Source organism: Glycine max, chromosome 11, assembly GCF_000004515.6.
Source record: "Glycine max cultivar Williams 82 chromosome 11, Glycine_max_v4.0, whole genome shotgun sequence".
NCBI lineage: Eukaryota > Viridiplantae > Streptophyta > Magnoliopsida > Fabales > Fabaceae > Glycine > Glycine max.
In genome coordinates, this window is record NC_038247.2 from 30,830,050 (window position 1) to 30,841,373 (window position 11,324).

At 30.1% G+C, this 11,324-nt stretch overlaps 1 long non-coding RNA gene and 1 other non-coding gene across 2 annotated transcripts; both read left to right on the forward strand.

Moving 5' to 3' along the window:
• The first annotated feature begins 347 nt into the window (after positions 1-347).
• Positions 348-440, forward strand: LOC113000940 (small nucleolar RNA R64/Z200 family). Its single transcript, XR_003266237.1, has one exon. It is a non-coding gene; the product is annotated as a small nucleolar RNA R64/Z200 family (small nucleolar RNA).
• Positions 441-3,519: 3,079 nt separating this feature from the next.
• On the forward strand, positions 3,520-4,531 carry LOC121173037 (uncharacterized). The gene is made up of 2 exons (XR_005887155.1): positions 3,520-3,997; positions 4,264-4,531. It is a non-coding gene; the product is annotated as an uncharacterized lncRNA (long non-coding RNA).
• The last annotated feature ends 6,793 nt before the right edge of the window (positions 4,532-11,324 follow it).

The window sequence follows — 11,324 nt, forward strand, 5'->3', positions numbered from 1 at the left end:
TGGCTTTCCTTCACTGTTTTCTTGTTCTTGAAATTGCCTATTAAATTTAATTCCATCAGTGAATAGACATGATGATTCTTACGCTGGTCTGTTTTTCTGAATCATCATGATAAATATAATGCTTTTATTTTTATATTCTGAATTTCTTCATCTTTTTGGTTGGTTTCCTCTTTGAATTTTTATTTTCAGTGTACGCCCATGTGCTTTCCTTGAATTCTTGTTTTTGTTTCTTAATATTTAATTGTAAAATTTCTTGTGAATTTCTTGATTGGGTAGTTTATGTAGGTATTTTCCTATAGAAATTGAAATCTTGAGCTAATCTTGGGAGGTTTTGATTTTTTTTATATGTTCTGCAGTGTTCATTTCAGAAATAAATTCGCATGTCAGACTTCAGAAATTTTCAAACCGATGAGAATGAAAATTCTGTTACTTAGCAGAATTTTTAATTTATTTATTTATAATTGTGTTGCTGAGCAGAATTTGTAATTTATTTATTTATAATTCTGTCACTGAGCTGAATTTATACTTTATTTATTGATGATGATTCTGTACTCAGCAGAATTCATAATTTATTTATTTATTTATTTATTTATTTATAATGCTGTTATTTAACCGAATTTATAATTTATTTATTTTTTATTCTGCTGTTAATGATAACTTATAATTTATTTGTTTATAATTTATTGATAATTCTGTTAAGCAGAATTATACTTTATTTATTGATGATGATTCTGTTACTTAGCAGAATTCGTAATTTATTTATAATGCTGTTATTTAACTGAATTTATAATTTATTTATTTTTTATTCTGCTGTTAAAGATAACTTATAATTTATTTGTTTATAATTTATTGATAATTCTGTTAAGCAGAATTATAATTTATTTATTGAGAATTCTGTTATTCAGCAGAATAAATTATTTATATTATTTTAAAAGGGTTTGAATTACTACCTTATCTTTAATGATCAATAGAGTTTGGGCCATTCTTTTATAATTTGAACATATGGCTATCACCTTTGATGCATTGTCTTTAATTTCTCTTTCATATCATTTATTATTATTTTTTTCATCTCATTTCTTATTTTTTATTCATATCATTTATGTATAAAATTAAAATTTTATAATTATTAATTAAAATTTAATACTTAAAATTATACTAAAATACATAAATATATGTAAAATAAACTATAAAATATTAAAATCTTAATAATTAGTATTTTTAATTAATTATAAAAATCTATTCTTTTATTCACTCTAGGTAAATATCTATCATGAAAAAAACCTTTTGGTATATAGTTTTCATTTATTTTAGCTTTGGAAAAATGAATTTTAATTTTTTCAATTTAGTGAAATACATAAAATTGTTCTCATTTTACATTTGACATTACAATCTGATTGTTGGTACAATCTATATGTAAAATGACAGCTAGTTACCAAAAGTTAATTTTACATATTTCAATCAATTAAAAGAAATTAAACTTAAAATGTTTCTAAAGTTAAAATAAATGAAAAAAATTTATGTAGATTTTTATAATTAATTAAAAATAATTATTAAGATTGCAATATTTTGTAATTTGTTTAAATATGTTTATGTATTTTACTATAATTTTTATTATTAACTTTTAAGTAACAACTATAAAGTTTTAATTTTATACATAAATGATATGAAAATAAATAAATGACATGAAAGAGAAATTAAAGATGATATTAATTGTAATAGTCATAACATTAATGATAGAATTCAAAATATATAAAAATATCCAAATTTTATTGGTCATTATAAATGGGGTGGTTTAACCCGATTTTTACTTGGGATCAGTTAGACAAACCCTTGTAAAAAAAAGTTTTTAACTCCGCCTATGTTCTCATAGCCGGTCCCAAGCCCGGACAAAGGAGGAGGGTTTTGATATTAACAAATGGAAATTATTACAGTCTGCTAGATATAATTTGTGATTGGAGGTAGGGTAAAAACTTTTGCATTATAATTACATTTTAATTAAATTCTATTGACAAGAGATTTCTTAGGAGGAGTCTCATGCTTTTTGGAGAGCAAACAAATTGTATATAGTAACTGTTATAAATCAATGCTCACTTGTTGATGGCACCACCCTCATTGGTGACATCTCCGCCGGAGCAGTCTCTTATTCCATTGGCTTGTGGAGTGGTGTTGTCGCATTTATCATTTGGGACTGGCTAGGAGAGTAACATATCCATCCATATGTTTTGTTAAATTTTGTTATTTAAATTGAATAGGGTGTTTCATGCTATAGATCTATTTTTACTGTTTCTTTTATGTACCCACTTTGATTCATTGATTATATTACTTTCCAGTCATTCCTAGGTTACTATTGAGTTATGTTTTTGTGAGTTTTACTTAATATTTTAATGTGCTTCTAGTCTATGAGATGCTAATTTATTATTGAAAAAAGCAGATATGAATAAACTGGGAACATAACGGTGCTTGGTAGAACACAGAGCTAAAAGCTAAGTCGGTTACAAGAGTATCACTATTAATATTATGAGTAAGATGTTAAACCATCATCTCTTGTATATATTAAATTCGGCAATTTAAGATCTTGTTGGTAATATTGCTGCAGGCACAGTGAGCAACCGTCTGTCAAAAGTTGATAACCGGCAAAGAATCAGTTTCAGCCCCTGCTTGATTTAAGCAACAATAAGGTTGACAAATAATCAGTTTCAGCACTGCTTGAACTTAAGCAACAATAAGGTTGGATTAATTCATTTGGTATTTATCATGTGATTAAGTCTCTGATAGTTAATTTTTTCTTTTTGAAATTGCCTTGTGCCTTATTTCTCTATAAGGTTGACAAATAATCAGTTTCAGCACTGCTTGAACTTAAGCAACAATAAGGTCGGATTAATTCATTTGGTATTTATCATGTGATTAAGTCTCTGATAGTTAATTTTTTCTTTTTGAAATTGCCTTGTGCCTTATTTCTCTATAAGGTTGACAAATAATCAGTTTCAGCACTGCTTGAACTTAAGCAACAATAAGGTTGGATTAATTCATTTGGTATTTATCATGTGATTAAGTCTCTGATAGTTAATTTTTTCTTTTTGAAATTGCCTTGTGCCTTATTTCTCTCTTTATGAATTTTTGCGAATTCATCTATATGTTGATGAGTTTTTCATTGCTCCGTTTTTGGGGAATCACAATGACTGATAACAATTGCCAATTTCTGATCTTCAAATGCAGATAATTTGTCTTTTTCTGAATTTCTAGAGCATTTTGTTGCAGTAGAGAATTTTGCGTGTTAATGGCTCTGGTTTTCTGCTTTTTGTCGAAGTATTGGTATTCTTCTTAATGTGAGTGTAGATTTTATCATGCATGAGAATCGTTGCTATATATATTCTTTGCAATCTCTATTTTCTCATTTCTGTAGATGTGTTGCAATTGAAATTCATTTATTATATTGTTTTAGCTTTTGATTTTGGTTTCTGCAGTTCTGCATGTGAAAGTTAATCAAACACTGCATTTTATTCTGCATTTTATGATTATATGATGTAAAAAAAAATTATACTGGGTGTATTTTAATGAATTGAATTCTATTGGAACAATGCCTAAATTTTCAATATATAGCGTAGAATATAATGCGTTTCCAAAAATGCTGTATATATAACACACGGAGGTGATATAAGCCGCTTGTTTGAATGAGTGAGGTCTAATGTCCCTAATACTGAGTTTATATATTGTTTGGACAAAAAGCGGTGTCTAAGTTCTATGGTTAGTGACCTCGCAGTCTTGCTCCCAACCCTAACACAACTCGTAGTCTTGCACTCGGCACAGCAGCCAATACTCAAGCTTGCTCATCCTTGGCCTGAGTGGTTCCAACTCATGAAGTGCTTGCTCGACAAGGGATACTTCTGTCGTGAAGAGGGAAAAATGTTATGCAATGCTGGTATGGGCATGAAGGATTTCAACGTCATTAGAACCAAGTGTGCCTCAATTTCGGTAGAGACCACTTTCATCTTTTAAGGTAAAATATACATTTTAAAAGAAAGTGTTCCTTGGATTGCTTATAACACATGATATAATCTGTTTGATGTTTAGTTAATCATTGGTGTATTCTGTTTGTACAAAGGTTTGGCCGTGCTTCAGAACTCTGTCAGACTGTGATATTCAATTGGACAAGAACCTAGGCTTGATTTATACCATTTTTATATTCCATATTTGAGTTTTATATAGTTTGGAGCGTAGGTTTTATTATGATAATTTTATTCTTATATTGTGTCTTCTGTGCAGGAGATTTTTTAGATAAAGGAGGGTATTTCAACAAATAATGCATGCTCGGAAATTGGAGAATCACCGGTTAAGTTAGTGGGCTGAACATTAGTTAATGGCCTTTTCGGAAACCTATTCTGTTCATATTGTTTTTATTGGTCTAAAATTTCCCACGTAGCCTTCAGTGTGTAAGATTGAAATAACTCATTCTCCAGAGAATCTCACTTTCATGCTAGAGATGCCATTTTTGGTTCTCCGAGTTGTGTAATGGGAGGAGAAGGTAAAGGAATTGGATTGGCTAAGTGGAAATTTTATTTTATATATATACATGAGACTTGCCATTATATTATTCAAATGTGAATAACAAGGAAGATCTATTTGATTAGAAAATGGGAAATTTTGGGTCCTTTATAAGTAAAATTGTGTTAAAGTGAGAAGCATAGTAGATTAATAGAAAATGTGTTGCATGAAAATGGTGGATGACTCAAGCAAAATATTATTGCTATGACTTGTTTGCTGCTCAATCATTTTGTTCCAATATATTTGGAGGTCATTAAGAAATTCTATATGCTTAAGTATTTAGTGTCCTTTTAATTGGTTTTATTCTATGCACTTTGTAGCCTAAATCATAAAAAATAAGCTTCACTCAGTATTTGATTGATCCTGTTCTAATTAATTTTCAACCTAGTACTAGTACTTCAGTGTACAAGTCTGTGTGTTTCTTAATATGATTTTGTATGATATATACTATTAACTATTTTCAGATCGTATTCAACATTCTACATCAATTTATTAATTTAATTAAGAATAATGAACACTTTGTTTACTTGTAAATGGTCATAAACTTACAATTAGAAATAATAAATACCTACCCAGCGATGTCTAGCTATAAACATGGTACCTGAATTTTGATAATGAATTTATGCTAGCATAGTCAGAGAAGCTTTCTCAGGCATCATTTCTCCAATAGAAAACTTATCATGCAGTATCTTATGGGGTTAGATAGTAATCAAATGGGTACCCATAAAACAGTTTATTGTAACATTTTTTGCAACATATCACATCACTCTTGCATCTCTGGTCCAATCTATTTGAGTTCTCTATCCAATGTCCTTGCGGGGTAGGATTGCATCAATTCTCCCTTTCAAAGACAAAGAGAATGTCATTCTCTTCCTTAGACGGAACATATTTTATAGTTGTTTTCACTCGGTTCTTATTTTTATGGAATTTGACCTATCCTTGTCAAATACCAACATGCATTTATAACTCCTTCCATATTTAATATTAACAGCTTTATTTTTTTTTTCTTTCTTAAAAGTTACTTAAGTTAAAATAAAAAATAAGAAGAAGTTGTTTATTATTTAGTATTTTTTTACTTTAAAAATTCTTTAAATAAAAAGTTGGATTAAATAATTGAGAGTATAACCATAAATATTAAATTTTCTAAAAAATATTTTCCTTTTTTGTTATTTTATCTTTAAAAATAAGAAGCTTTTTGTAAAGAAGTTTTACTACTTGGCTCAACATTATTTATGATATTATTTGTGATATCAAATCAAATCAAATAAATTATTTATGTCACAAAAAGAGAAATTCGTAAAATTATTATAACAAAAAACTATTTTCACAGTGATAATATAGATATTAATATAATTTGAAGTAAATTCTTCATCTATGTAAATTAAATGAAAACTTTCATATTTATTATATATATATATATATATATATATATATATATATATATATATATATATATATATATATATATTATATTTTGTTTCGTTAGCATAGTAAGAAATTTATCAATGGCAAAAGTGTTAAAATAACCATGTAGGATTTATCCATCGAGACAAAAGTTCTTTTATGATTTCATCTATTCTCTCTTCACAATGGATTTATCTTGGTGATGGAACTATATCATCATGTCAAAAGGCAGCAAGTGAGACTTTTAAGCTTAGAATGAGATGAATGATTCATCTTTATATTGTTTGAACAAACATCTTGGTGACACTGAAATCTAAGTTCTTCACATCCTCTGCTAAGAACAAAAGCTTGAGAAAATAACATTTCAAGGACTTGAGTAACACACTTGTAGTGTTCAAAATTTTAGAATTTGATATTAATTTTGTTTAAGAAAATATGTATCTAAAATATTTAAATAAACTCAACATGAAGCAACTAGGACAAAAAGTTATAAATATCTGCAAAATGTTATCAAACTTAAAATTTGACGACCTTTAAGACTAAATTATAAAAAAAAAAATTAGTATTGATGAATAGAAACAAAATTAGAAGTTGAAGACCAATCAATTAATTTCAATAGAGGAATTCTTGAAAGGAAATAATGTGATTCTCCAAATACGAGTAGTCTTGCAACAAAGGCCATCACAAAGCCTTTCATTGCTTGAATGAAATTAATTATTGATGCAAAACATTATAGCAAAACATAAGATCACATACTATGCCCTACAATGATCGAAAAAAAAAAGAGTTAACAATTGAGCTTTGCCACCAAGTATGGGTAGTTTGCTCACACCATTGTTTCCTTTAGCCTCATGTTGTCGGGATAAATTAAATCAGAACCTAAGACCACATACCCGACACTCCCAAAACAAATCAAGCCATTAACCTTTGCCAACAACAAAAAAATTGTTATTTTTCATTTTTGATATTTTCATTCTCATGTTGCCAACAAATGAAGTGTTTTGATTACCTAATAGCAATACGATAATAGCATTAAGTATAATTAAAAAGCAGAAATTGAAGGACTTAAAAACAAATATTTGTCTAGTGAAAAAAAAAAACAAAGGAAAACATTAAATTAAAAATATGAACAAATATTTTTATATTTTTTTCTATTTCTATTATACAAAACCAAAACTCATACTTTTGAAGGACTTCATTTTGGCAAACTACACTATGACTATAGTATTTGTACCTTCTCTAGAAGCAAGGAAGCATTCAACTTGTCAACATATTCTCTGAATAGAGTACACTCTATCCTCACCTTGCTTGTACACAAAATCATTATTTTAAATAGACAAATAAAGCATAAGAATAAATAAACTTCCAAAGAAATATATCTTTCATCCTCAAGTTGAATCACATTCATCTTGGTCTTCTTGCCATCCTTTTCGTTCTCTCCCTCATTTCCAACTCTAGTGAATAGTCCCATGACATCTTATCCAACAAATATCACAAGAGCATAATAGTAGAAATAATAATCAAATCCAAATTTATTGAATTTAGAAGAGCAGCCTTTCCCACTAAATAATCAACATCAAGACCACCATCCATGATTGTAGAAATAGGCACCAAATCATACACAATGTTTGGATAAATTAATATATATGTGATAGTATTTATTGGATAAATATTAATAGATCTCATTTATTAATTTGCATATATAGATGAGTCACATGTTGATGTGATCATTGAACTGACTCAATTGAAATTTTCTAATGGTTAAAATTTACCATAAACTGTCAATAGAAAATTCTCAAGAAGAGGTATAATAGTTTTCTTTGATATGAGATTGTCATATAATTAATAGGTTATTTGTTGTATTTTGATTCCGAACACCTAATGCTTTAGAGCACTTGTTGAATGGATATTGGATATGATTAAATACCTGTAGAATTAATGATTAATCAAGAAGGAATCCATCAACTCTTGGTAATGAGTTTGAGCTCTATGAATAAAATTATATCCTGGCCAGAAAAATTAAATGAAAGAAGAAATGAGTTCTTAAGTCGTTATGAGTTAACTCATAAGGGTTTGACAGTAATATCATACTCTAGAGTTAACCCAGAACTGTAAAGATGGAAGAAATTATTACAGTATTCTTTTATTGCTACTTCATGCTATCCGGACGTTAAGGAGTGTTGTTAGATGCCTACCTTGATTAGTATATTAATTTGATTAATATATTACTGACTTAGTATTGAATCTACGGGGTCACACACAAACGAGTGTTCTAATCTCTGTTAAAGAAATTATTTTAATATTTGATGATTAATTAAATTAGAGAATTTAATATGATTAAATGATTAATTGATTTAAAAAAGGTGAAATATTATTATATTTCTGCTAGCAATGACAATATAAATAATGTGAAAGATTTGATGAAAGAATAGAAACAAACATGTATGATTTTGTATTTGGAATTTGGGTTGAAAAGACAGTTAGATAAAAGTTTGACTTGGTCAATTATTATTTCAATTTTAATTGTTAAATGGTTAGCAATAAAAGGTAATAAGAAATAATATAGCTTAAAAAAAAGGATACTATCAATAATGATTTTCATTTGATAAGAAATTTGGTATCTTTAGCGTGCTATAAATAGAGCCTTGGGCTACACGTTGAAACAACTCTGAATATCACTTCTCTATTCTTATTTTTTTCCACTTATCAAAGTTGTTGGCGAATAGAGGTCAGTCTCGGTGTGGATACACATAGAGTCTTAACACTATTGAAGAATATTTTGCTTCAAGAGCTCATCAACAGGTGCACATTTTAATAAGTCATCTGTTTATAATATAATTTAAATACAAAATAGATCCTTTTATTCCGCTGTTTTTGAACACCTTTTTTCTTACATTCTTATGATTGCTCTGCTAGGGTTTCCAAGCATTAGAGGGGAGGAGAATGGATTGGAGCCTCAATTTCATTGACTCTGTGCAAGTGACATTTCTCTCTCTACAAACATTATTTCACATATCCCAACTTTGAGATATTGAGAAAATGAGTTGCAAAGGGGGTGTCCAAATTTCACGGTGATCTAACGGTTAACGAGTCTAGGATCGTAGTTTTTCTGGGACAAATTTGGGTGTATGCGGGAAAAAGATACAGTTTTGGGAGAGGAAGAAGGGAAAACGAATTTGAGAGGAAGAAAGAGCATAGAGCGTAGAGATGTAAAAATTGATCTAATATGATTGTATTTATAGCTAGGGTATTCTTAGCCTATTATTTACTCTATTTTTCTTTATTTTATTATCTTATTAAAGGGAACTATATTTTACTCTTTCATTGAACAAATAACCAATTAAAACATTCCTTTATTTTTAGGGTACTAATTTTTGTGTTACCAATCTATTGAGTTAGGTGTCAATAACTAACTTTAGTGGGCAAGAGCAACAACACTTTGGTTGTCACATAATACAATGGGTGTGTTGAAGGAAACTTACAACTCATTAAACATGGTCTCAATCCAGGATAATTCTATAGTAGTTTATGCCAAACTACGATATTTTGCCTTTGCACTTGATCTTGCAGGTCCACAAAGATATATGATAAGGGCCCAAATATATGGCAAAACCTGAAATTCACCTTCAGTGATCAACATTTGATGCCCAGTTTGCATCACAAAGGGCTTGAACAGAGTAAGGTTGACCTAAAACAATAACTTGAAGATGAAGACCATGCAAAACTGTACTTTTCATGTACCTTAAGATTGTTTTCATTGTAGTTAAGTGTGACTTTAAAGGATTTGCCATAAATTGGCAAACCTTATTCATAGAGTAACTGATCTCAGGTCTAGTGATGGTCAAGTCTTGTAAAGCACCCACTACGGACTTGTATAAAGTGGGATTTGTGAAGAGATTTGAGCCTATTTTAGTAAGTTTACAATTGAAGGCCATAGGAGAAGAGGGATTAACTAAGCTTCTATCATATTAGTTTTCTGTAGTAAATCCATTGTATACATGTTATGAGTGAGAAGTAAGAACTAGTTAGAAAGAGATTTAACCTCAATGCCAAGTAAGTAATCTAGTTGACCAAGTTGTTTAAGAGAAAATTTTGAGTTGAGATGAGTGGTAAGGTGTTGAATCAACTAAGAAGATCTACAATTAATGATTTTCATACCCTAATTTCGTCCGGGGACCTTTGCTTGATGACATGCGACCTTTGTTTGGTCCTTGTGAGGTGCTTGGCACCCATCATTAGGCGATTTGTGAAATTCCGGGACATGCCGAAAAACAAAAGAAAATATTGATGCACAATCCGTAAGGTTCCGTGACACACCGAAAATCAAATGGAAGCATCGTTGCATAATTAGTGAGGTTCCGTAACATTCCGTAAGTCAAAAAGGGGATGATTATGTAATCTGCAAGGTTCCGTAACATTACGGAATGAAAACAAGTATCGTTACGAAATTCGTAAGTTTCCGTAACTTTACGAAAAACGAATCACCAAAAAAAAAAGTAGAGGAGGGTGTACTTAGTAAAAATGGGGGTGCAAATAGCAACCAAGCCCACTTGGGCCCTCCAGAAGATTCCTCCAGAAGGCTGTTGCTTCTGGAGGAAGCAACCTGGCTCGCCTGGGCGAGCTGGGCGGCAACCATCTCCCCTATTTTGCTATAAGTAGGGGAGGAAGTGAAGAAGAAAAGGGTTCAGCCCCTTAGGCACTTCTCTCTCTTTCGAATTTGCTTGGAAAAATTGTTTCCGTGAAGAAAATCTAAGCCGAGGCGCTTCCGAAACGTTTCCGTAACGTTTTCCGTGAAGAATTTCGCAAAGGTTTCGACCGTTCTTCGACGTTCTTCATTCGTTCTTCATCGTTCTTCGATCTTCAACGGGTAAGTACCTCGAACCAAGCTTTTCGATTCATTCTATGTACCCGTGGTGGTCCACATTGTGTTTCGTGTATTTTTATTCTCGTTTCATTTACTTTTTATACCCCCTTTTGACGTGCTTAAGCCATTTTATTTAAGTCATTTCTCGCTTAACCTAAAAATAAAATAAATTTCCACCGATCGTTTGAATTGTATTATCCGTTAATTTCGGTTAAAATGAATTCCGACCATTCGGTCGTGCCGTAACCACGTTGGAAATCAAAAAGAGGTAAAAAAATAAATAATATAATAATCAAAAAAACATCTTTTTAGTAAAATAAAGCGGAAAATCAATCGGACGTTTTCTCTTTGGGATTTCTCATTCTTAACCGAATTGACTAATAACTAAAGTGAAACTAAGGCTAAAATCAACTCGCCTAGTCAAGCTCGTCCATAAAAATAGGTTTTTGAAGTTTATCATTTCAAATTCTTGCTAAGTAAAATGGATCATTTTCAAGGTCCAACGCCTTAAAAT